The sequence below is a fragment of the Lissotriton helveticus genome, chromosome 4_1 (assembly GCF_964261635.1).
Source record: "Lissotriton helveticus chromosome 4_1, aLisHel1.1, whole genome shotgun sequence".
Classification (NCBI taxonomy): domain Eukaryota; kingdom Metazoa; phylum Chordata; class Amphibia; order Caudata; family Salamandridae; genus Lissotriton; species Lissotriton helveticus.
Genome location: NC_136063.1, coordinates 1,934,025,304 through 1,934,049,943, shown reverse-complemented (window position 1 = coordinate 1,934,049,943; position 24,640 = coordinate 1,934,025,304). Strand labels below are relative to the sequence as shown.

Here is a 24,640-nt window from a genome sequence, read left to right as displayed (position 1 = left end):
CCTCCAATACGTAGATGATCTATTGGTGGCTTCCGATACTGAGGAAGGTTGTAAGGAAGCCACTGTCAAATTATTGTCTCATTTGGCAGCCAATGGCAATAAGGTATCCCTCTCCAAATTCCAATATTGTCGACAGGAGGTGACTTACCGTGGTCATCTACTGTCGAAAGAGGGGGGTGAGACCAACTCCTGAACGTGTGACTACCATTTCTAACATGCCTGTACCTCGTACTCAGCGTGATGTCCGTGCATTTCTTGGCATAACCTCTTACTGCCGCCAATGGATTCCTAATTTTTCTCTCCTCACTAAACCTCTTCTGTACTTAACCACTAAAGATAGGCATGAACTTCTACCATGGACTGATAAATGTCAGAAAGCTTTTGACTCTTTGAAATCTGTGCTTTGTTCTGCACCCGTCTTGGGTACTCCTGAACACCGAAAACCTTTTGTGCTTTATGTACACGAGGTGGACGGTTGTTTGCTTTCTGTGTTAACACAAGAATTTGGTGGTAAGCAAAGGTCTTGTGCTTATTTCTCGGCGGTGTCGGATAATGTCACTAGAGCGCTTCCATGCTGTTTAAGGGCAACTGCTGCAGTCGCGGTGGCCATTCGACAGTCGGAAGGGCTCGTTCTGAATACTGACCTCACAGTGATGGTACTGCACGCTGTGGATACATTATTGAATAAAACGAAGACCCAGCACCTTATGAGTGCGCGTCTTAGTGGATACGAATTGACTTTGTTTGCTCCCCATATTACAATTATAAAGGTGTGCCACTCTGAATCCTGCCACGTTACTACCCCTCCCTTCGGACGAAAAAAATAATGACGTACATGATTGTATATTTCAGACTGAAGAAGAGACGAAGGGACGGGTAGATCTCACAGGCATTCTTCTATCTGACCCCCAAGTGGAATTGTATGTGGATGTCTCTTGTTTCAAGTTATCAGATGGCACGACAACAGCTGCATATGTGATTATGACTCTCTGCACTGTAGTTGAGGCTTCCCGAGTACCCTACCAATCAGCACAGGCAGCTGAGTTAGTGGCATTGCTGCGGGTCTGTGAGTTGAGTGAAGGGTTGAGAGTAAATATTTACACGGATAGCCAATACGCCTTCGGCGTGGCTCACAGTTTCGGTCGGTTGTCGGCAGAAAGATGTTTTCTCACTTCCCTTGGTCAAAGACTACAACATGGCCCTCTGATTTTACAATTATTAACTGCCTTGACATTACCAGAGAAGGTGGCTGTAGTTAAATGCAGTGCGCATAAGGCAGTAGTAGATGCAGTGGGTGAAGGAAATGCTTTTGCTGATCAGGTAGCGAAGGAAACTGCAAGGTCCGAAATGTCCCCAATGTATGTAACCTCTGCTAGATGGGTTGAGGAGATGGAAATGTTTGACAACACTATAGAGAGTGTTCGAGAGATACAGAGAGAAGCTACTCCCTCTGAACTGGCCTGCTGGGAAAAGGAGGTGGGGAGACTAGATGAAAACGATTGCTGGGTTGATTTGACGGACAAACAGAGATGGTTGTTGCCTAATGCATTGGTTAATGCTGTAGTAACTATGGCCATGGTTCAGCACACATTGGGGCGAAAGGCATTTGTGCACTGTTAGATCCTGTATGGAATAACCCTAACATCCCGAAGACTGCTGCCCATTTGGTTCAATATTGCATGGTTTGTTTGCAACATAATCCTGGGGGCAGGGAACCTGTTCTCAGTGGGAATTTTGCACCACCATCTTTGCCTTTTGAGGTGCTCCAAATGGATTATATCCAACTGGAGCATGTGAATAATTTAAAGTATGTCCTAGTCGTGGTGTGCGCCTTTAATAAATGGGTGGAGGTCTACCCGACCAAAGAAAACACTGCTCTGGCAACAGCAAAGACTTTGATAAAGGAATACTTCCCACGTTATGGATTGCCTAGGGTTATCTGGACAGATAACAGGGGATATTTTAATGCAGATCTTATCAGTCACGTTTGTAATGGGTTGCAAATTAAGCAAAAGTTTCATGGTGCCCGACACCCCGAATCTGCAGGACTGGTTGAGAAATACAATGGAATACTGAAATTGAAATTGGCAAAAATCCAGGAGGGTACTGGGTGGAAGTGGCCCAATGCCCTGCCTTTAGCTTTGATGTCTTTACGAGTTACTCCACATTCCCGGTCAGGCTTGTCACTGTATGAGGTCGTCTTTGGACGACCGGCTAATGTTTGGGGTGTTTCAAGACCTAGAAAGTTTTGTGATATTGATTACCCTATGATGACAGATTATCTGTATGCTTTGACTAAAGATCTTCATTCCATTCATCACCAGGTATCAGTAGTATTGCAGCCCCTGCCAAGGGTCCCGGACATCGTTTGGAACCAGGACAGTGGGTCCTTGTCCATAATTACCAGCGAAAATCCAGCTTGGACCCTCGGTGTTCCAAACCGCACCAGATTCTTTTGGCTACGCGGACAGCGGTGAAAGTGGACGGCAAGCGACATTGGATACACGTCTCCCATGTCAAACGGGTGCCCCTCCCGCTTCCTTATGATCAGCGAAACCAGGAAGGAGTTTTGACCCAGGAGAGTGAACGGGACCCTTGTTTTGTTCCTTTTTCTGATGCCCAGGAGGTTGGAGAAGGGCAAGGAGAAAGGGCCGTGGGCACGGAAGGGGCTTTGTCATCTGCACCAGTAATTGCCCCGTGTTCTGTTGCCCCTACAGTTGTACGAGAGGTTCATGATACTCCAATTGCTACGGATGCATCTTCCTATGTTTTGTTCTCTGATCAGGAAACGCCTGGCCATGCTCGATACAACCTGCGGCCCAGAAAATGACACGGTACCCCAGGTGAAGATGGTAGGAGATAGGGAGAGACTTGAGTAATAGGGTTTGATAGAACTTATCTGGGGTACTGAGCGAGACACTGGACTGAACACGTTGAGAGCTTGGAACATTTGGTTTGCTCTGTTCAGAAAGAGAGACTGATTTTTGTGAAAAGGGCCCAGGTTGTGCTTTCTTCAAGAGTTGTGTGGGAACATAACTCCAACGCAAGGATCTGTGTTGTTTCTTTTTGAGATGAACGATAGGAGCCTGCCTGTGAGGCTCTAGACGAACACAGGAAAGAAGCACCCTCTGGCTGGTCGGACTGCATTGCCCGAGTTTAGTTTTGGACTTTTAGTTAGCATGTATCCTTTTGGCCGTTTTGTTCCTGAAGAGGAACGCCCTGTTGCACCCTGTCATTATCCTACATATATGCCTGTGTTTTCTTCTTGGACCATGCATGTTAAAATAGCTTTTGTAGTCACTATCACGATTTTGTTAATAATATTAATGAGTGTATTTGTGTATTTAGAGTTTTGTCATCCTATGCATACCGTGTTGGGAACAACTACCCCGTCTCCAGAACATCTATTTTTCACTTTGGCCCCGCATAAAGAAAGGCACCGTCAGACATATACTAAAAATGTATTTGTTGAAATGCTTCATCAAACGCATAGTGCTACGAATACAACTTTTGGGTTTGTGGCATTTTGCCCTCCGTAATGCATAAGCATGATCTATTTATCTCTCTGCCGTTATCCTATTTAGGAAGTTGTGAGGCCTGGTTTAAATTGTTGTCAATGATGTACATGCACTATACTGTAGATACTACTCGTTATTCCTAAAGGGATTATGAGATGATCCTAGCATACATAGAAGTGCATCAAGATTTTGATCCACAGCGGAGGTCATTAGATCCAAACGCCTGTATGAATTTATACACTGAGCATGAAAATGTTACTTGGCTAAGAAATGAGATATTAGACTTTTCGTAGTTTAATTTTACTCAGTATTTCCAGCAATTTAAGGAAAGGAATGTTACAGATGACAAAGCAATCCCAGTGCCCATATTTAACAGTACTTCAGCATTTTGTGTTCAGGGAGCAGGATATATTTCAGTAGGAGATAGTCAATGTAACTACACTTATCGGCTGCGCACTTTCAGTAGTCCACCCTTGTTGACTCCCCCAAATGTATATTTCGTCTGTAGAGAGAATGCTTATACATGGCTTCCCCGTGGTTGGGCCGGACGTTGTTATTTGTCCTTTTTGTATCCTCCAGTATACATATCTCCCTCTAATTATCATAAGGACCATCGGTTAGATAGGCGGAATCTGCCACTTGTCCGAGATAAGAGAGAGATTGACACTACTGACATAGATCAGACAGATACTCCTGAGCAACATTTTATAGACATTGCGAAGGGGATATTTCCTATTTGGGGTCCCATCATTACCAGCAAGGAAGTAAGGCGTCTGTCTAGAGTAGTCGAAAGGGCGATCAATACCACTGCAGGTATATTGACCCACCTGACCGTGGAGCTTCAAGCGACGAGACTCGTCTCGCTTCAGAATTGAATGGTTTACGACGTCATCCTGGCAGATCTAGGAGGAGCATGCTGCGTGATCGGCAGCTCCTGTTGCATATATATCCCTGACTCCGCCCCTTCTGTCCATTTGGCTATTCAAAAGTTACACCGTTTGGCCTCTGAAGTGCATGCAGATACTGGTACCTGGTCCTTATCTGGGTGGTTCTGGGGTCAGTTGTCCTCTTGGGGATGGAAAATTCTGATGATACTAGCGGACCTAGCCGGTATCATATTCACCTGTTGCCTCTGCATACATTGTGGGCCTGCTTGTTGCTCTTATTGTGCAGCTAGACTCGCCTCCTCTGTGTCCAGTCCCTCTCCAGCCGCAGTAAAGGCCCAAATGGTCCAGCAGGAAATTAGGGATATCATGCAGATTGATGAAGGTATTTTTGAAGACTGATTTCCCTTTTTAGTTAGCTACATCATGTTAAAAGGGCAGTTCTGAGGGATAAAAATCTGATTCCCCCTATAGTGGTAGTATTAGTTATATATGTATCTTTGTTAGCATGATATATCTATATATTCTTAATGATTTAGTTTGCATAAGGTCTAATTAAATCCATTATTAGCTAGGTTGGTAAGGGTACACTGCTCATATTATCGAGTAGGCCGAGAACCACACAGGCGCCATCTTTGCCTTGTCTGTGTCAGACCTGAGCAGTGATCACGTGGTACTCTCCAATAGTCGTTAGGCCCTGTTTAGTTGAGTTACTGAAAGCAGATGAATGCACACTATTCTTCCTCTGTCCTGGGACTCAAGGTCGCATCTGGCTTTGGGTGCGATAAGCGTATTCCTGGAGGCACCGTGCCTGCACTCCCGGGCACCGGGACGAAAGGGAGTCACCCCTCCTGACCTTCCCCAATAATAGCTAAGCAGAGTTTCGAACTAATCATGTGTGCCATATATGGTCTTTCCTCGAGGCCCAAGAGCCAAGTAGTAACTTTCTATTTACGGTGACTTCATGTGCTGAACTGAAAGTATATATGTGCTGTATTGACTATGAGTCTTCAGTCTTCTCCGCGCACCTGATGGGTGAGGATGGGAGAGGCTCCTCTATAGAGTATTTTGCATTATAAACGATTGAACTTTCTTCACTGCCAACTGACTGGTTATTTGGTAATTGGTACTGGGGCTATTGGTAGGTATAGATCCTTATGTTATTTTTTATGGTACATCAGCATTCTTAACACAGCCCTCTAATAAGCCTAACTGCTCAACTACACTATCACAAAAGAGGGCATTTAGTATTATCTACTTTAGCCTCTGTAACGCCTCTGGAGATCCACTGGACTCTGTGCACACTAGACCTTACTTTTGTATAGTATACACTTAGAGCAGCCTCCTACAATCTTTTATCACAAACCTGACAGGTGTGCATTGTTTGTGTTGGCACAGACCCACGGAGTAGTGAAATGGAAAGTGGCCTACTTTTCATCTGCACTGTGTTTTGTTGCCTTGGCACTTCCCGACTGTTTCAAAACCAGTTGCTGCTGTTAGTATGGGTATACAAAAAAGTGAGAGGATTATGATGGGCTGCGCCCTTATTGTGATGGGTTCTCATTCAATTGAGATTTTGCTGACTTGTGCTTGAGCTCAGCACATCGCCCAACAGCCAGCTAACGGGGTATAAGCAAGTCATCTTGGCAGCTGAAAACATTGCCATCCACAGGTGTAATGTCCTGTATTTTTTGTGACACTTTACCAATTTCATATCTTGATGATGAAGAAGGTGATTTTGATCATAACTGTGAGCCTGCCAAAAAATTAGGTACCAAGCCAAGACCAGACATATTAGATGTGCCAATTGAATCTGCCAAAAATACTTTATTTGTGGATGGCTCTTGATTGGTAGGCCTCTATGGAACTTTGAGAGCCTCCTATGTAGTCTGCACCACATAAGGCATTGTGAAAGCATCCTACTTATGCAACGTAACCATGATTTAAGTCACTGAATTGATTGTGCTAACAGGAACATGCAGTATGGCAGATGATTTGAGAGTTAACAATTTAAGCTGACAGCTAGTGTGGGTTTGGCATGGTCCAATATTTTGGTCAGTTATGGTCACAAGGAGTAATATAACATCCTCTGGTTCGCCTGTAAGGAATGGGATTCACATTCTCAATCTCCTTGAAGCATTGCATTTACCTAGAGAAACTGACGTTGTTAAACGCACTGCACACCAGGGTGCTAATGGCATAGTCACATCAGGAAATCATTAAGTAGACCAGTTAGCAAAGTACTGTGCTCTTGAGTCCAGCTCAATCAATCTAGATTTTTTTTTTTTTTAAACCTTTATTGCGCAGTATCATAAAACAAATACGGGCCTACAACCATCCGGCCGGCCTAGACATCGTGATGAGCATTGTAGCAAGCTATACCGCAACTCAGTAGCACAGAGTACAAAAGAATAATCAACCAGAGTTACATTGGATATGCAGGTACTACCGAGAAAACAGGAGAATTTAAGGTTCATTTTTAAAGGTTTTTGTAATTAAATTTATAGGAAAGCATACGAACCGAGAAGGATCAGAGTACATACAGTCCACCGAAGACATAAGTGGGCAGCGTTTATCAGAAGAATTCCGAGCAAGCAGTAAGACATAATCAAAATGGCGGCATAAGAACAGAACAAAAGGAGAAACCGGCATAAAACACTTTGCACGCCAATCGCTACCCACCTAATCCCAACCGATCCCACTGACCCAGGAAAAAGGAAGAGAGAAAAAGATAACAACGTAAAAAGAAATAAGGCCCTTAGAAATAAAAACGGACAAAATAAAGCCCTCCCCCTACCCCCCACCCTACACACATGCAGAGGCTATGGCCTACCCCCCCCCCTAACAGTGTGTCTGTCGCCCCAAAAAGAGTACCCGAAATATAGAAGAAAAATAAAGAAAGAAGAAAAAGAGGAATGATATTGAACCGGAGGAGGGCCAAACGCATATATTCAGAACAATCAACATGTGCAATCATGGCCGCCATCCCCGGACCCCCAACCCGACATAGAATCAACGTGTAGCCACCCCGTGTGTACATTATAGTCCCAGCAATGCGAGCGTCAGCAATCAAAAGGAGAAAACTTCTTCAACCTTGCCCCTTACGGTCCGATGTGTCGACAAGGTCCAGCCGGATAGTGGCCATCATGAACGGAGCGGGCAGACAGGATGACCACAGCAGAGTAGGAGACCGTCCACCAAAGTCTGTACAACTCGAAACCAAGTGTGCTACGTTAACACAAAAGGAAACAACACATAGCAACAATCCTCCGAGATAGGCAGGCCAAAGCAGTAATAGCAGTCCCAGGAGAAGATAGTGAGTCAAGCCAACAGACCATAAAGGAGCTGCCGGACATGATGTCCGGAGACGATTCCCCAGCCAACGCAGAAGTCCACGAACATCAGGGCTCTCCCCAACCACTACAGTCAATTCCGCGGCATAATCAGGATCCTGAACCTTCAGTGCCTCCGTGTACATCTGGGTAGGCAATCCACGGCAGTCGATTACAGGGTGTGGCACAGTGCCCCGCACTCGAGAGCAAACGTGGCCGGTCGAGGGCATAGTGGACAGAAGGGCATCCAATCGGTCCCCCAGCTCTTGGGTATTATCACGTAAGACAGCTCGCAATTCACCTAAAGCCCCCAAAACATCGCCAATCCGCAATGGTTCCTCAGGAAAAGGGGATGCAGCAGCTCCCTGCACGCCAGGCACACAGACATGGAGGAAACCGCGAGACTGGCCGCCGACATCCCCTGCGGACAGCCGATCAACTCGCCGCCACTCCGCACAGTAGAGCCGGGCCGGGGGCACAGGGGCAACACACTCCATTCCAACACCTACACGAGTCCAGTGTAGTGACGGGGTCCGCTCGTATACTCGGGAGCAGCCCGGGGTCGCCAATTTCAAATGTCGAGTGTTCGATACAAAATGGCACCCACCACAGCGCTGGGCATCGAGAAAGCTGGGAAAATCTCCTACGAGCTGGGGAAAGGATACTGTGTAACACACACAGCCGCACTGACCTCGGAGCGTGATGAATTGCGGAGCCGACGGGATAACCGCAGCGGAAAGCACAGTGCAGCAGCTACTATCCACTGGTCGGCTCCGACCCATTTGCAATGGCCGCTGGTGTTGTAATCAGGGTCGGCCGTCTCCGAGGAAGAGAGACCCGGTCGCCGCCATTGAACGCAAAGAAGGAAGCAAGGGCGCCGCTTCGCTTCCCCCGCTGGGAGCACACCGGGAAGCACAGCGTTGAGATCGGAGACACCTCCCGGATCCGAAAAATCGGTTGTGGAGCAGGATGGCTTGCAGGATAAGTAGCGACACGGGAGGAAAGCGCGAGGGTCGGCGGAGCCGAGGGTTCAGGCGGCCATCATGGTTGCGGGCTAGGTCAATCTAGATTAATCATGTAAAATTGACAGTGACATGTTATTAACCACTGTGCACACTCTAAATTAGCTCAAAGAAATCCATTGTGAAGCACCCAACGATGAGAAGGAAAGGCAGGTCTGAGCTGGATGTAGCAAAGATGAGAGAGATACATGGGTCTCGAACGATAGGAGGCCTGTGCTACATAATTCTCTGTTACCTTTTATACTTCAAAACTTCCATGGCTCTACCCATGTTAGGAGGGATAGACTGATTCGTTCCTCTCAGAGGTAATGGTTTAACACGTTTCAAGTCCTTGGCTGGCAGTATGTATCAGTGATGAATTTCTTGCCAGCAGGTAAATGCTGGCAAAAGAACATCTGTTATAAAGGATAGTCTGCACGCCCGTTTTAATTATGATCCAGTGTTTTTTTGAAGAATACTCTTTGACAGGGTTTTGTGTGCAGGAGCGATCGTGCTATGCCCCCACAGCACTTGTCTTCGATACTGTCCAACCAAGTGGAGCGTACTGCACGTTCCACATTCAGGTTGCAGCGCAAAATAAGAGTTCTTGCGAATTTGCGTTCATTCGATATTTCATTTTACTCAAACGTTTATGCATGATATAATCCATAAGTTAATCAAATTTTTCTTTCAAATTCTAGACTTTGTGAATCCCATTAGTTTCAAATGCTGAGGAAATGCCTATCCGGGCCTTTTCAAAAACACGTGGGAGACGCAGGCCCAGGCAGCAAGATTTCATGACTATTTAATGCTTTTTGAGCTAAAAGTCGCCCTTGTTCACGGGTAGCATTAATCGGCAAAATGGCCATTTTCATGGCACCATGGTGTACGCTGCAACCTGTATCCTGACGGTTGAAATATCAACTCCAAGCGCCATTCTACTCTTAAAACCCTCCCTGGAACTTAGACCGCCCACGTGATTGAAAACTTCCCTGTGACCATTGTGGTAAACATGAAATCTAGCTGCCCGGGGCTGCGTCTCCCACATGCTTATGAAAAGGCCCCGAGGCCTTGTGGAACCGGCATGTTGATATCCATAATTTCAAAGGTGTGTACCTCCACTTCCATCAAACTTTTCTTCTTGAGTGTCAGATGCATGCCAAACATAAGACCACAACTCTCATTCCATGAGGTGTTGACGGAGAGAGCCATCAGAGTCCCTTTTGTACCTGCAGCTGCACTTGTTAACTGTACAGATGACATTGTCCTGGAGTATTGTAGAGGAATGGCTGATGTTGTGTGTTTCCATCTTTCTTCAGGTCGACCTGGCAATGCCTTCAGCATTACAGGAACAGTGACACAACCTCAACCCCAGAGATTGGATCCTTGTGAAAAAAACAGGCTAGCTAGAATTGTCTTGAGTCACGTTAGAAGGGTCCATACCATGTAATCCTGGTGATCAACACTGATGTGAAATGTCATGGATTGCCTCACTGTAAATGTAAGTGTACTTGTAAAGCGCACTGCGACTCCAAGGAGTATCCTGGCGCTGAAGACCGCTGGGGAACCCGTCCTGGTTTTCCCTGTGAGATGGTCCCTTTCTGGGTATCTCCAAGGTGAAACCAGGCATCCCCGGCGTCTGTGGGGAGCCGTTGTAGAGATGAGGCACCGAGGCGAGAATTATCGAGTCCGTTTTGACCCTGGTCCACGACCCTGCCGCATCGGGAATCGAACCCTGGTCCTGTGCCGTTCTCTGCTTACGGGTCTGCCGCCTCTAACCAGTGAGCCACACCACTCCACTGGATTCACACGTCACTCATAAACAGGGTGAGACAAGCTCATGAAGACAGCAGCCACTGATTCAAAGAGGCAGACCCCAGCCATGTATGTATCCTGAAGGAGAAGAAGCAAGTTCTGACTCTGCAAGATGAATATCAGCAGATCCAGTGTAAGATCAAAGCAATGATACTCAAGACTCTCAGATCCAGAGATAGAGAGAGAGATTAAAGACTCGCGCTCCATAACACTGAATCCGGGGTGAATTTGGATTGCCGTCAAGCACGAAGCTGAGCAAGGTGAAAACAGTTCTCAACCTGTGTCAACTGAAGTGAGTACACTAACATTGATTGAAAATAGACGTGAAGATGAAGGTGAACACTGTGAATCAGAGACAGTCGTAAGTAATTAAAGTGGAAGAGTGTATAATGAACAAAGTTGGCCAAACAGTGCAGGGAAAAGAAAAAGACCACTGAAAATAGTGCAAAGAGCTTAGGAAATTGAAGAAAAAAACAGAACAAGGAGGCGCCAGAGAGCTGGCAAGCAAGTTGGCCGCACTGGAGTGAGGCTCCTGCCGCCCGGGCTAGAAATCTGGCAATATCCTTTCCCCCACTGAGGTTTTGACCTGCTTATTGTGTCCTGCTGCCATAGAAACATCTGAAATGCAGGTGAAAGACTGCCAGAGGCCCGACCTGACTGACTGACTGACTGACTGAGCGGACACACCATAGCAGAGGCCTCTAAGCAATGGTAAAATGGCAGCCAAGATGCTTCCTGCGCAGCGTCTCACCTACAACTGAGAGCTGATACAGAGAGCAAGGAGGTGAGATCGGGGCGATGCACGGCCAGCTCCCCCACCACCCCTGGAGACAGAGAAAAACACGCATTCACATAGCCAATAGGTCTCGCCTTTGGGACCTTATAAGTGTTTAGCTGTGCAACACATGATGTTGTTGCAACAAGGATATTGTGCTGGATAACTAAACACTTATAAGGTCCCAAAGGCGAGACCTATTGGCTATGCCAAATACATGTAATGCTGGAAGCTGCCAAGCTGCTTCCAAAAGCTCAAATTCTATGGGGTGAAGGTTTACTATAATAAAAAGTTTGTGATTAGAGTGACAGAATGAGTGATTCCAATTATGCGCCTAAATCTCATAGTGTGGAGTTTGCATGCAAACCTCCTAAGATTGAGACTGGTGAGAGCGCTACTTTATCCATGCTGTCGGCATGAATGTAGTTAAGTGCAAAAGATATCGATACCTCTGAAATTTATATACCGATAAGGCAGAGTGCTCCAAATATTGAGTAGTCTGTAACAATTCCTGGTACATAAAAGAAAGTGGTTACAGAACTGTAATATTCAGTTCAAACATGCTCAACGCACAAAGTATAAAAACGGCACCTTACCTATCATGTGGAACTCTTTACGTATCTGAATCGGAATCTAAAAAGCAAACCGAGACTAACTTGAAAAAAACATCATATAAATCCATCTGCACTGGCGTTCGAAAACAAAAATCGACCAGCAGAACTCACCGGCGCACGGTTAGTGACGTCCGTGTGCCATGTGACTCCTGCATGACGGCTGTGCGTAGCCAGTCCCTTTTGTATCTAGACCAGGGAACGCCCACGTGAGTTTCCACACGATAGAACTTTATTGACCAATGCTGTTGCAAATGAATGAACTTTATTGTGCATTTGAGCAGATTTAAACAGAACATAAGTCCACATGATATACAAGTGTTACGCATGCTGAGACAAAGTGAGCAAGCAAGCCCACACAGTGACAGGCATGTGGAGACAAGGCATATAGTTCCATTATCGGCGCAAGATGATCCCCACCCGCACCAAAGTAGAAAAGGCATGCATAAATAAATACACAACACAACTTTTTTGTTTGGAGAAAATATGGCTGCAGGTTTATTCCATACAACAGTATGCAAATTATGGTGGGTTATCTTACGGGCGATCCAAGGGCAGGTAGCCGTACTAACCTATGCTACCCTGCCTGCCTGATGAGCCAAGCACTGTGGAAACCCAATCAGTGCTACCCTTATAGAGGCGATCCCCTTACTGGATCATGGTTGGTGCCTTTTTACTCACGCCCCTTTCAGGGCGGAGCATAGCAAGGCAAGCCCCCGGTTGTTCAGGCCCACAACTGCCCGAAGGACTAACGGGCGCCAACGTCATTGTTCCAGGACCCTCCCCTGAGGTTCCTGGGATTTGGCTCTGGCATGCTTATTGTGCACTTGCAGAGGTATCCTTCTGTACCCAGATTGCTTCCAGATTGCCCTGTAACTTCGCCTGTAACGACAAAGAAAACATTACAACATCCTCAAACTTCCCTTGCCTGCCCCATGCCGGGTCCGCGGTAGGGTGGGAGACGGCGTGTCGGGCAGCTAAGAGGCCCAACAATGGCGGGGGGAGGCCTAAATACCCCTCCCCATCCCCCGGTGCACCAGACATGACGTATCCACAGCGCGCCCTGTAAGGGGACTCCTCCTGGAGTCCTGCAGTAGCGAGTGGGGAGGCGCCTAAATGCCACTAATGCCCCTGTGGGGGCCGCGGGCAGTCGCAGATAGAGGAGGCAAGCAACCCAAGAACAACAAAAGAGAAGAGGCGGAAAAAGGAAAGTTGGGGGACAGAGAGAGCAAGTCAAACTCACACAGTAAACGGCACAGGGAGAAAGACAAACTGTAACAGATACAGGGAGACAAGAGACACACACACAGTAACAGACACAGGGAGACAAGACATGGATAGAGACGGCAGACGCAACAAGACCGACAGAAGAGGCAAGGAAAGGAAAGACGCATCAGACAACACATTGAACAAGATTTAAAAGGAATCCGGCGAATGCGCAGACAAATAAGATGCATGACAGGTCAATGGAGGTAGAAGAATGTTACAGCGGGCGCGTAGAAAGAAGCTGCGAGAAAAACACACAGCCAAAAGACAAATTAACGGTGTAAAGAATACAGCGAAACAGAGGTGACAAAGGCAAATGGCCAAAGGGAAAGGGAAAAGCAGGAGAAGAAGAACGTGAAGGAAAAAAACAACGACGCAGATGTGGGAAAGAGAGGAGACAGCCTGCGGCACAGAGGGACAGACAAAGAGAGAGAAAAGAGAGAAAAGAGGCGCACACAAACAGGAGAGAATAGACACAGTGGCAGAACGACTTAAAATACTCACAGAAGCAAAGATTAGCCCACATGGTCAGAATAAACCCAGCCGCGAGCCCGGACTCTGTCCTGGGATTAAGCAATTACAGGGTATTAATGGCACTGGAAGCTGGGTTATCAAAGTACTAAAGGATGGGGGGGGGGGGCGCATTTGAGGAAGAGCCAAGTCTCGGACAAGACTGAGCTAAACTCCGCATTTATGAAAACCCTACACAATTCCATTCCAAAGTGCGTATGTATTGTCAGCTTGGCATCAACGCTTATTGGCCTGTTGTTACTCATATTCCCAGCGAGCAGAGAGCGCCTCACGGACAGCAAGTCTATGCAGAGGAGGGGCGGTTAACAGCTCTTGTACTGAAATAATGCCACAAGACCTCCCTGGCCCCGCAGCCGACGCACTGATCTCTTGGTAAGGGTCCAAGTGGTTAAAACAGACACGAGCATTAGGAACACCTGGGTCGGGAGAAATTCCTGCAGGAAATACGGTGGGGGAGCCAGGAAGATAAATGAAAAAGCAGAAAAAGTAGAAGGAAAGAGAACAATCTGTAGCCCAGTGACTGACGAGGAGGGAGGGGGAAAAGGGAGGGGGTAGTGACAGCAGAGAGCAGGGTGGAGGAGCATGGAAATGAAATTGATGGGTGCCCATGAGCCATGGTTTAATGAGCCATGACGGAAAGCCAGATGGCGACTGTGCGCGTAACCGCAAGCTTTAGGCCACAAGTAAAAGCGTGTGGTTGGATTTCTAAAGCCCAGTCTCTAAATGTCTCGCCAGATCAGCTCATGCGCTGGCTCAAACGAGACCTAAACAGCGAGAGACGGGGAATCGCAGTGGACAGCGGAACGGGGAATTGCACGGCAGCCGGAATCCAACTGGTGATTGGGTTGCAGATGATACGCTTGAGGTGACCAAGGTGCGAGGCAGACTCCCCTGCTGCTACCTGAGGCAGATTCTGAAGAAACACAGGCCAGAACAGGTCGGCAGATACAGTAAGGAGTACTTTTTCTTTATTCCTTTCACATCATTATTATGGGCGCACATGCTACAACTAAAAAAAGCTGTAATTAGCCACCCCGCCGCATGGGACAATAATACGGTGTGAAGATGGGGGATCTCAATCATGATTGCTGTAATGACTGCCACACATGAGGCATGTTGGTGAAAGAGAGAGAGCGTGTGGCTGATCCCCTTGAGACATGAGAGAGGAAGCTAAGGTTATAGCTCCTAGAGCTGACCGCTGCTCGCCACAACCTCAACTGCTGAAGAGCTGGGAGATCGCCCCCTGACGGGCCTGTACAGAGGGACCACTGCAGAGTGAATACTCACCCCCTGCCCAACTACACTAAAACATGTTGCCACGCTTTGACATGCCGCCCCCTGCCCCTTGCTGATCGAGCGCTGCTCTGCTCCTTTAAGAGTAGTAAGCCAGGGGTATGGGACACACCAAAGGTAAACAAACCAAATTTCCCTGTGAGGCCTGCAATTCAACACGCGGACAGCAGAGGACTCAGCCATGGGCACCACATATGTGCAACCTCCACAGAAGTGGCATCTCACCTATGAGGGGAATGCAGTGTCTTTCTATCTAGACTTTACAATGGCAGTGCAGGAGGCACATAAAACATTTCTGCCTGTGAAGTGGAATCTACAGCAAGCAAATATTTTCTATGCCATGCTGTACCCTGCGAAGCTGCACACCACTGTACCAGGCAAACATCATACTTTCAACACTCCGCAAAAGGCCCATTAATTTGTTCGAAGGGAAGGCACGTAGCGAATTCCAGCGGTGGAGGAGAAGCCTTCCACCGTACTTTTAGCCTCCATTATGCTGAGACTCTACTAGCATGAACATGGAACTGTGATACGTGCAACTTTAGGTGCTGCGCTTGAACAATCTTTGCAGAACCTACAGAGCCTCATGTGAGTGTAGACTACACCTGCTGATCACTGACACCCCCACACGGAAAGGTTGCAGGGGGAACTTGAACACTTCTTAAATTTCAGGAAACTGATCTTCTGCCTGGGCACCCTCGTTTAGTCGAGGACAGATGCCTGGCTCTCCGGAAATGACCCCAAGTGGGAATTCGTAATTGAATGGAAACGATTGAAATTGTTTATTGGTTTGTTTTCTTGCTATGTCTTCCCTACTTTTCACAGTAATTCGTGTCCTCTTCCTCTTATCCCCTATTCTGTCCTATGTTCATTGCTCTTTATTTTGCTTGCCTGCCTTTGACACCAGTGTACCCTTCAATCCCTGGAATCAGTCTTCCACTAGGTTCTATTTAATGCGACAAAATGGCAGGTACTGGCTTTTCTTGCTCTGTGGTTGTTTATTCAAATGGGGTGGGATTCGACAGACCAGATTGAGCTGTTGGTGTAGGTGGAGGGAGAAACGAAGTTGTGCTGAGTTATTGTTCATATATTGCACTATACTATTGTCCCCAAATAAGTAACAGTCCTTCATTATTGACACGAGGCTTCGCACTCTTTCTGTATAAGACACATACAAGTTACCTGACCTATGAGTACACTAGACACTTCTAAGCACTCCCACTACAATCTATTGACCTGGAATGTGCGAGAGTTGGGAGACCCCCGTAAATGCAGACAGGTACTTGGATATTGAGATAGACACAACATCCAAATTGCGATGTTACAGGAAACACACCTTGATCCTACGACAACGGTCAGTTATGCGGCGGGATGGGCTTCCCAAGATGTTTCACATCCTATTCCACTTACTCCAGAGGCACAGCCATATTGATTAAACAAAATATCCTGTAACACCCTGCAGGCTTAATTCAGGACCCACAGGGCCGCTATTGCTTAATGTGTGGACGTCTTGCCACCCACTCAGTTACGCTGCCGATTGCTATGGCCCAAATGTAGACAATGCCCTTTTCTATGACAAATCATGGGGCGAAATTCTAGATATTGGCTCCATGCATCTAATCTGGGGGGGAGACATCAATCTAGTGTTAGACACAAGCATAGATCGCTTGCACAGCGAATCGGGGCAACATAGGAAGGCGGGGAAACACCTGAGAGGAATTATGCAGGATCACCAAATGATGGATGCATGGAGAATATTATACCCCACACATAGAGAGGGCACATTTCATTCTAGTGTAAACTCTAACTGGTTGCGCATTGACTATTGGCTTCTATCGAGAGGCTTGGGAACTTGGCTCACTCGAGCAGAACATCTTGAGCACAGCTACTCTGACTACTCCCGGTGCTGCTGCAACTACGACCGCTAGTCTCTATCTCCCCTTACCAATCATGGAGACTATCCCCCACAACCCTCCTAGATGCCTGCTTCAGGGAAGAGGTGAGACAGGAGATTGGTGAATTCTTTGATAGAAACCTAGACACATTGCCACAAATTGTGATGGGATGGGAAGCCTTTAAAGTAACAATGTGGGGTGTATGCATCGCAAAGGTGGGTGGAATTGTGTGTGCTATCCGTGGGATACTGCAGAAATTGGAGACAGACATTAAGAAAACTGAAGCCCAGATTGAGGTCGCACCAGAAGGGCATCTACAAGCCAAACTCTGTGACTTGATGACAGAATACTAGTCAGAAGCAGAGCGAGAGTGTCTGTTTTGCACTAAATATCATAGAGTGTGCCAATACGGGGAATGGGAGCGGCTAGGAAAGCCCTAGCGGAAATGATACGGCTGCTCAGATTCTCCAACTACATATTGGAAACAGAAGATACCGATGGGAATATGGAGAGAGATACTGTTGACATTCTCCAGACTTTCTCGACATACTACTCGGATCTATATTCCACGCGCAAGGACCGACCGGTGGAGGTAGCAACTTATTTAGCTGATGCTGCGCTTGCCTGGCTCAGAAGCACTTACAGAGAGTTCCTGGCTGCAGAGCTAGAAGAAGAAGAAATAAGGATGGCCAAAATGCAGTTGGCGTCAGGCCGAGCACCTGGTCCGGATGGGCTGCCATCCGACTTCCATAAATGTTATGCGGGAACTCAGGTCCCCATATTGAAGAAGTTTATGTTGAAGCTAATACAGCAGGCCTGCTGCCACGATGCGCAAAGCCATGATCTTCTCTACCCTTAAGCTGGAAAAGTCCGCAACCAAATGTAAAGCGAACAGGCCGCTATCCCTCTAAATTGTGATGCAAAATACTGGTTAAAGTATTAGCCAATAGACTTAGACTGCTGATGGACAAATTGGTCCTGCCGGACCAATCCGGCTTTGTGCCGGGACGGGTCACCTCCCACAATTTAAGAACCCTGTTTGCACTCATACTGATTTTATGGTGGTGGTTGTCTTTTTAGACGCCACCAAAGTGTTTGACTCATTAGAATGGGACTATTATTTACCATACCACGACAAATGGGATTCCCCCCTCCTTCCTCTCATGGGTTACCCTACTGTGCAATCAACTGCAGGCGATTGTACAAATCAACAGGTGCTGCTCTCGCCCAATAATTATTTCTCGTGGCACTATACAGTGGTATTCACTGTTGCCCATTTATAAAAGAGTTGGGACGCAAGGAGCTAGTTGTGGAGGTCAAGTGACCCGTGCTCCCGAAATTAGAATTATACCATAAGGGAGTCAATGTTCCTATAGAAAGAGGTTTGAAAGTAGACAGTGAGAAATGCTCGAGTCAAGTGCTACTCTATCTGTGGGGGACAGTGTGCCCTCATCTTGATGCCCTCACACACCCCGGAGGATGTCATGCTTCATCATTGGGCTGAGCTCCTCATAGGGCCGGCGCTGCAATGGCATGAAGGGTCTCTTTTTCGAAAATCTTTAGATGAAGCCGTAGCTTGGTATGAGACCACCGGACACAGCGACACAGGTGATTCGGCCCTGTTGATACGAGAAACCCCCTCGAGTGACTCTCATCGATCTCATGGGGCCTTACCCCAATTACTAAGGGAAGTATTACTCCCTTCTATTATCCGGCAGCACTGAAATCTTTAGGCCACTGTTGATACAATCACACCTTTCATGGTCCTGACGAAGCGCTCTGGATCTCCTGCTGAGACCAGGAAAGCGCAAAACATGTTGACCGATACATATGCCCACTAGGGACATATGACTTCCCAAGCTATCAATGGACATAACATCCCTTAGAACAATACCATACACTTTGTTTTACTGATGACAGAGGTATCACCTTAATAATAAAACTATTCACTCCCCCTCCAGCCATTTTTTAATGCACACGTTTAGGACTTAATTGCCACTTACACCCACACACCCATACTGCTTCATCAAAAGATCTCCAAAAAAAAGACCTGTAGGGGGACCCGTAGGGCATTGCAGCGCCCACCCGACGATGAGTACTGCCCAATGATGAAGCATTCATAAAAGGGGGTGGTGATGGACAGAGAATCTGAATTAAGCAGAACACTCCTACCCAGTCAAAAGATCAGGGCTTGATCCATCACCGTTTTTTAGCTCACTGCACCATCCCAGTTCAGAACCTGGCTACATGCAAATTAGTCTGGCCCTGGCCCAGTGCATCATGGGAACAGGGCAGACCAAACTACCAAGCCAATTCTTTACTGGAAAGGAAACAAGCTTCCGGGGACCGGTTTCTGGCATTGCAGCCGTCTTCGGCCCATTACCAACCCCTTTATGAATCGTTTTGGCCACCATAAGTGTGGTAGGGTATACTCAGATGTGAGTCCCTTGCTCACTGCACCATCAGGATTCAAGCAAGCCGGGCCGAAGACGGCTGCAATGCCAGAAACCGGTCCCCGGAAGCTTGTTTCCTTTCCAGTAAAGAATTGGCTTGCTAGTTTGGTCTGCCCTGTTCCCATGATGCACTGGGCTAGGGCCAGACTAATTTGCATGTAGCCAGGTTCTGAACTGGGATGGTGCAGTGAGCTAAAAAACGGTGATGGATCAAGCCCTGATCTTTTGACTGGGTAGGAGTGTTCTGCTTAATTCAGATACTCTGTCCATTACCACCCCCTTTATGAATCAATGATGAAGCATGACATCCTCCGGTGTGTGTGAGGGCATCAAGATGAGGATACACTGTCCCCCACAGATAGAGTAGCACTTGACGCGAGCATTTTTCACTGTCTACTTCCAAACCTCTTTCCATAGGAACAGTGACTCCCTTATGGTATAAGTATCCACTGTTGCATCTGTTATGTGCACTAGCAATCGAACCTCTGGCTGCAAAATTCCGACAGTACCATAAGGCATACACACTGCGGTCCCCTATTCGGCAGGTGTCCATGGACGCGGAAAATATCACTCTAAATCTCTGAGATTCACACATTAGTCTGAACTCTGTCCTTCGAGAATTTATATGGTTTGGGGAGATGTCAGGAGTGACCATCAATTGGGGCACGTCTCAGATTTTCCCTCTCACACCAAATACACATGAATTCCCACTGTATTACCCCTTGACATGTGTGACTCTGACCTCAACTATGGCAGCGCAATGGAAGTTCCCAAGGTGTCTGTGTCACGATGGATAACTCTATGGCAGTCACTGGCAGGGCGCATTTTCTTGATTAAAATGGTGATCCTGCCAAAGTTACTTTATCTATTCACAAATATGCAATATCCCCCCTCCCCCGGCGCCACTTCTTCCATACCTTTTAAACACAACTGATCAGATTGACGTGGGGAGGCAAACAACCCAGAATATGCTGGAGTGCCCTTCCCTATTGCAAAAACCAGTGGACCCTAGTAGTTTGGGTGATCAGGGTAAGGATAGATACAAACTGGAATAGTATTTATGTCCTTTGTCCAACCGGACAGGAATGTATTTGGTGATGCACACAATCAGAAAGTAATGTCAAGGGGGCACAGCCCGTGACCCACAGTGAACAAGACAAAACAACAAGTTTAGGCAAGAACAAGCAAATCGGTCTGTATATTTATAATCAGTGAACAGACTTGATTGTAGTTTGAGTGACCATTGTACATAGTATTCACAAGCATATTCAGTACTTATGATCCTATTGTGTCGACGACGTTTCGATGCCGAAAAACAAGATAAATGGCATAATCTTCAGGACAAATATATAAATCATGTTTCTCTTGGAATTATAAACAATTGCCTTTCATGCAAGACAGATCCTTAGGCTGGGAGGTAGCACAGGTCGAGAGAGGTGGATCGATTTGGACCAATGATAGCGTGTATTTCAGATTATCCCGCTTTTGAGTCAATTAGACCGTCCAGATCACGGCTCGAGTTGTGCCGGTTGCAGAATCGCAGGACGTGGCATCTGGCGGCCAGAGATGCCGCCAGAGTGCACTTACCTAGCCCTTTGTAAAAGGTTGCTTTGAAGCTCCAGATATAGAACTCTGCTACTTATGCGCACAGCACACTTTGCGGTATATTGGTTTTGACCACACCTGGCAATAGAGCAGAGCTAGATGGCCCCCCTCCCCACCTCTGACTTTCTGGGAGCTAAATCCCCATGTGCAGGACACTCTCTCACAACGGTGGACTGTAGTGGGCTGGCGTGGCAAAGACTTGCGAAAAAAATTGGGCCACAACATGGGAGGATCGCTACCAAGAATAGGAATCCATAGATCGTGAGACGTTTTTACGGGGCGGCATATCTACTATGTTAGAGGTTTTTTTATATATCAGACTCAATTACTATGTCAAAGCAGCCACCCCTGCCTTTCCTAAGGAGCCCCCCATGCTCCATACACTGCATATGCTATTACAAACTCCGCAACCTTCACATATGCTATCTCTGCTATATAGGAGTACTCAAATGGGCCCTCCGGAAGAGATGGGTGCGGCACTGGCTGGGTGGGACTCAGAGCTAGATACACCACTAACAGATAACAATGGCACTACGGTTGTAAGCAAACAGGCTAAATAACGGCCAGCAGTCGGTTACGAGTCATACATCATAAATACCTTCAGCGAGTCTATTACACTCTGGTGAGACTATATAGATATCAGCTACGATCAGATGATCCGTGCGCCAGATGCAGGAGTGAGGGGACAGGTTTCCTGCACACAGTGTGTGGATGTACAGTGATACACGATTACTGGATAAAAGTGTCAGATGCCTTATCACATATGCTAGAGCAACACATACACATCACCCCGATAACGGCTCTGCTAAGATACACAGAGGAAATAGAATCACCATTCAGAAAGTTGATCTCGCTGGGGCTACTGCTAGCAAAGCGCAGGATTGCATGCAGATGGGTTAGAGGACGGGCCCCAAATTTTAAGGAACAGCTAGTCGAAATCACCTATTGCAAAGACCAGCTAGCCACGTATGCAGAACTGTTGCCACCCACTTCACAGCCACATGATATTTGGGGCCCACTACAAGTTTATTTAAGAGAAAGGTCCGATGAGGCTGCAGAGAATAGCACTGACCAGTAACCTATAATCTGATGTGTGAATTGACCAAAACAAGGAAATCCCTCCCTCTCATCTACCCTCCTTATCCCCCTTCCTCCCTATGCCCAGTCTGGAATCAGTAACTGGCAGGGCAGCTAGAAATACACAGTAATGGTTATTGATGTACTGTTGAAAACACCTGCTTAATTGTCTTTTTTTCAGAGTTTGTAACTGTGGGGACTATTAGATTATGTGGAAAAACTGTATGTACTATGAAGGTATAATCTGAGGCTAAACCCGGGAATTATGGATAGTTGATGTCTATGACATGGGAGCCAATTGTGAAATATACTCCATGTAAGTGCAAATTACCAATGTTTGTTTGTTGAATATCAAACACCTAATAAAAAAACATTTAAAAAACAAAACAAAAACATCAAGGTGACAGTGATGATAAACTACCAAAAATCAAAAGATCAAAGGAACAAAGTGTATAACAGGAAGTATGCAAGTTCTCAAGGATGTACGACGTTACATCGCAAACTTTTACAACGCACACCGTTACAACGCAATTTTTACAACGCAGATACATTTACAACGAATGCTTTTACAACGCATGACATTACATAGCAGATGCTATTACAACGCATGCCATTACAACGTAAGTATAGGTAAGTATATTATTTTTTAAAAAAATGTACTTTATTAAAATTTAATTAATTTAATAAATTAAATTATGTTTTAATAATTAATTTGTAAATATATATACTTTAAAAAATAGTTTATTTTAAAAAGAACAATTATTATTAAAGAACTAATATTAAAAAATAATAAAATTATTAAAATTAATTATTTAAATTATTTAAAATTATTTATTTAAAAACTGAACCCTAAAAATACCAGTTACCCTGAACCCTTAAAATACCCATGTACCCCATAACCCATACCTAGCCCTGAAACCTAAAAATACCCCTGTATCCCAAAACCCAAACCTAGCCCTGAAACCTAAAAATACCCCTGTACCCCAAAACCCATACCTAGCCCTGAAACCTAAAAATACCCCTGTACCCCAAAACCCATACCTAGCCCTGAAACCTAAAAATACCCCTGTACCCCAAAACCCAAACCTAGCCCTGAAACCTAAAAATACCCCTGTACCCCAAAACCCAAACCTAGCCCTGAAACCTAAAAATACCCCTGTACCCCAAAACCCAAACCTAGCCCTGAAACCTAAAAATACCCCTGTACCCCAAAACCCAAACCTAGCCCTGAAACCTAAAAATACCCCTGTACCCCAAAACCCAAACCTAACCCTGAAACCTAAAAATACCCCTGTACCCCAAAACCCAAACCTAGCCCTGAAACCTAAAAATACCCCTGTATCCCAAAACCCATACCTAGCCCTGAAACCTAAAAATACCCCTGTACCCCAAAACCCAAACCTAACCCTGAAACCTAAAAATACCCCTGTACCCCAAAACCCATACCTAGCCCTGAAACCTAAAAATACCCCTGTACCCCAAAACCCATACCTAGCCCTGAAACCTAAAAATACCCCTGTACCCCAAAACCCAAACCTAACCCTGAAACCTAAAAATACCCCTGTACCCCAAAACCCATACCTAGCCCTGAAACCTAAAAATACCCCTGTACCCCAAAACCCATACCTAGCCCTGAAACCTAAAAATACCCCTGTACCCCAAAACTCAAACCTAGCCCTGAAACCTAAAAATACCCCTGTACCCCATAACCCAAAACTAAATATATACTAATACTTAAATTAATTTATTTAATTTACATTTTAAAAAAATGATTTAAAAAAATAACATACTTACCAATACTTACGTTGTAATGGCATGCGTTGTAATAGCATCTGCTATGTAATGTCATGCGTTGTAAAGGCATGCGTTGTAACAGATCCTGCGTTGTAATGGTGTGCGTTGTAACGGTGTGCGTTGTAATAGTTGCGTTGTAAGGGTTGTTCCCCGATGAATCATCATTAAGAAGCCTCCATGAACATGAACTAATTAAAAGCTGAGACAAGCCATTCCTAAACAGTTTCCTGATGAAATATTGAACTGATATTCAAGCAGTAATCTTGTAGTTAAATTGTGTTTGTTTTGTATCTTAGGTAGTCAGTTGAGATGACACTGGGCTTCCTTAGGTATCCAGTTGAAGAATGGGTGTTTCTCTTTTAGGTATTCAGTCGAATACAGCGTGATTCCTTTCCTCAACTAATTTTGAGCATACAAACTAAAACTGTTATTTGGACCTTGATATGTATTTGATTTTGGATTTTGTGCCGTACAATTAGTGGTTGTATTTTTGATTTTCTGTTTTAGAATTTTTGTAGGAGAAACATGGCAAGCAACAAGAAAACGTGCTGCAAATTTTTGCAATTAATCTTAGTGATTACAATATTAATATTTAAAGTTGATTTATCAGTGGGATATAGCACTTCGGTCAGACTTGCCCAAAATAAAGACTAATCAGACCTTAGAACATGTGAGAATCAGCATAGAGATAAATCTGTAAGTAATTTTGATGAGACTGTATATTTAGGCTATTGAATGAGTATTCAAAACTCCTTGAAGTAAGTGATTGTTATTGTAGGAGTCTGGCTCA

General features: G+C 45.8%; 1 long non-coding RNA gene across 1 annotated transcript in view; it reads right to left on the bottom strand.

Moving 5' to 3' along the window:
* Window positions 1-12,045, bottom strand: part of LOC144827754 (uncharacterized) — a 162,979-nt gene extending 150,934 nt beyond the window's left edge. Inside the window, exon 1 of the long non-coding RNA XR_013610347.1 lies at window positions 11,922-12,045. This is a non-coding gene — a long non-coding RNA (uncharacterized LOC144827754). The remainder of the gene's footprint in view (window positions 1-11,921) is intronic.
* Between the last annotated feature and the right edge of the window lie 12,595 nt (window positions 12,046-24,640).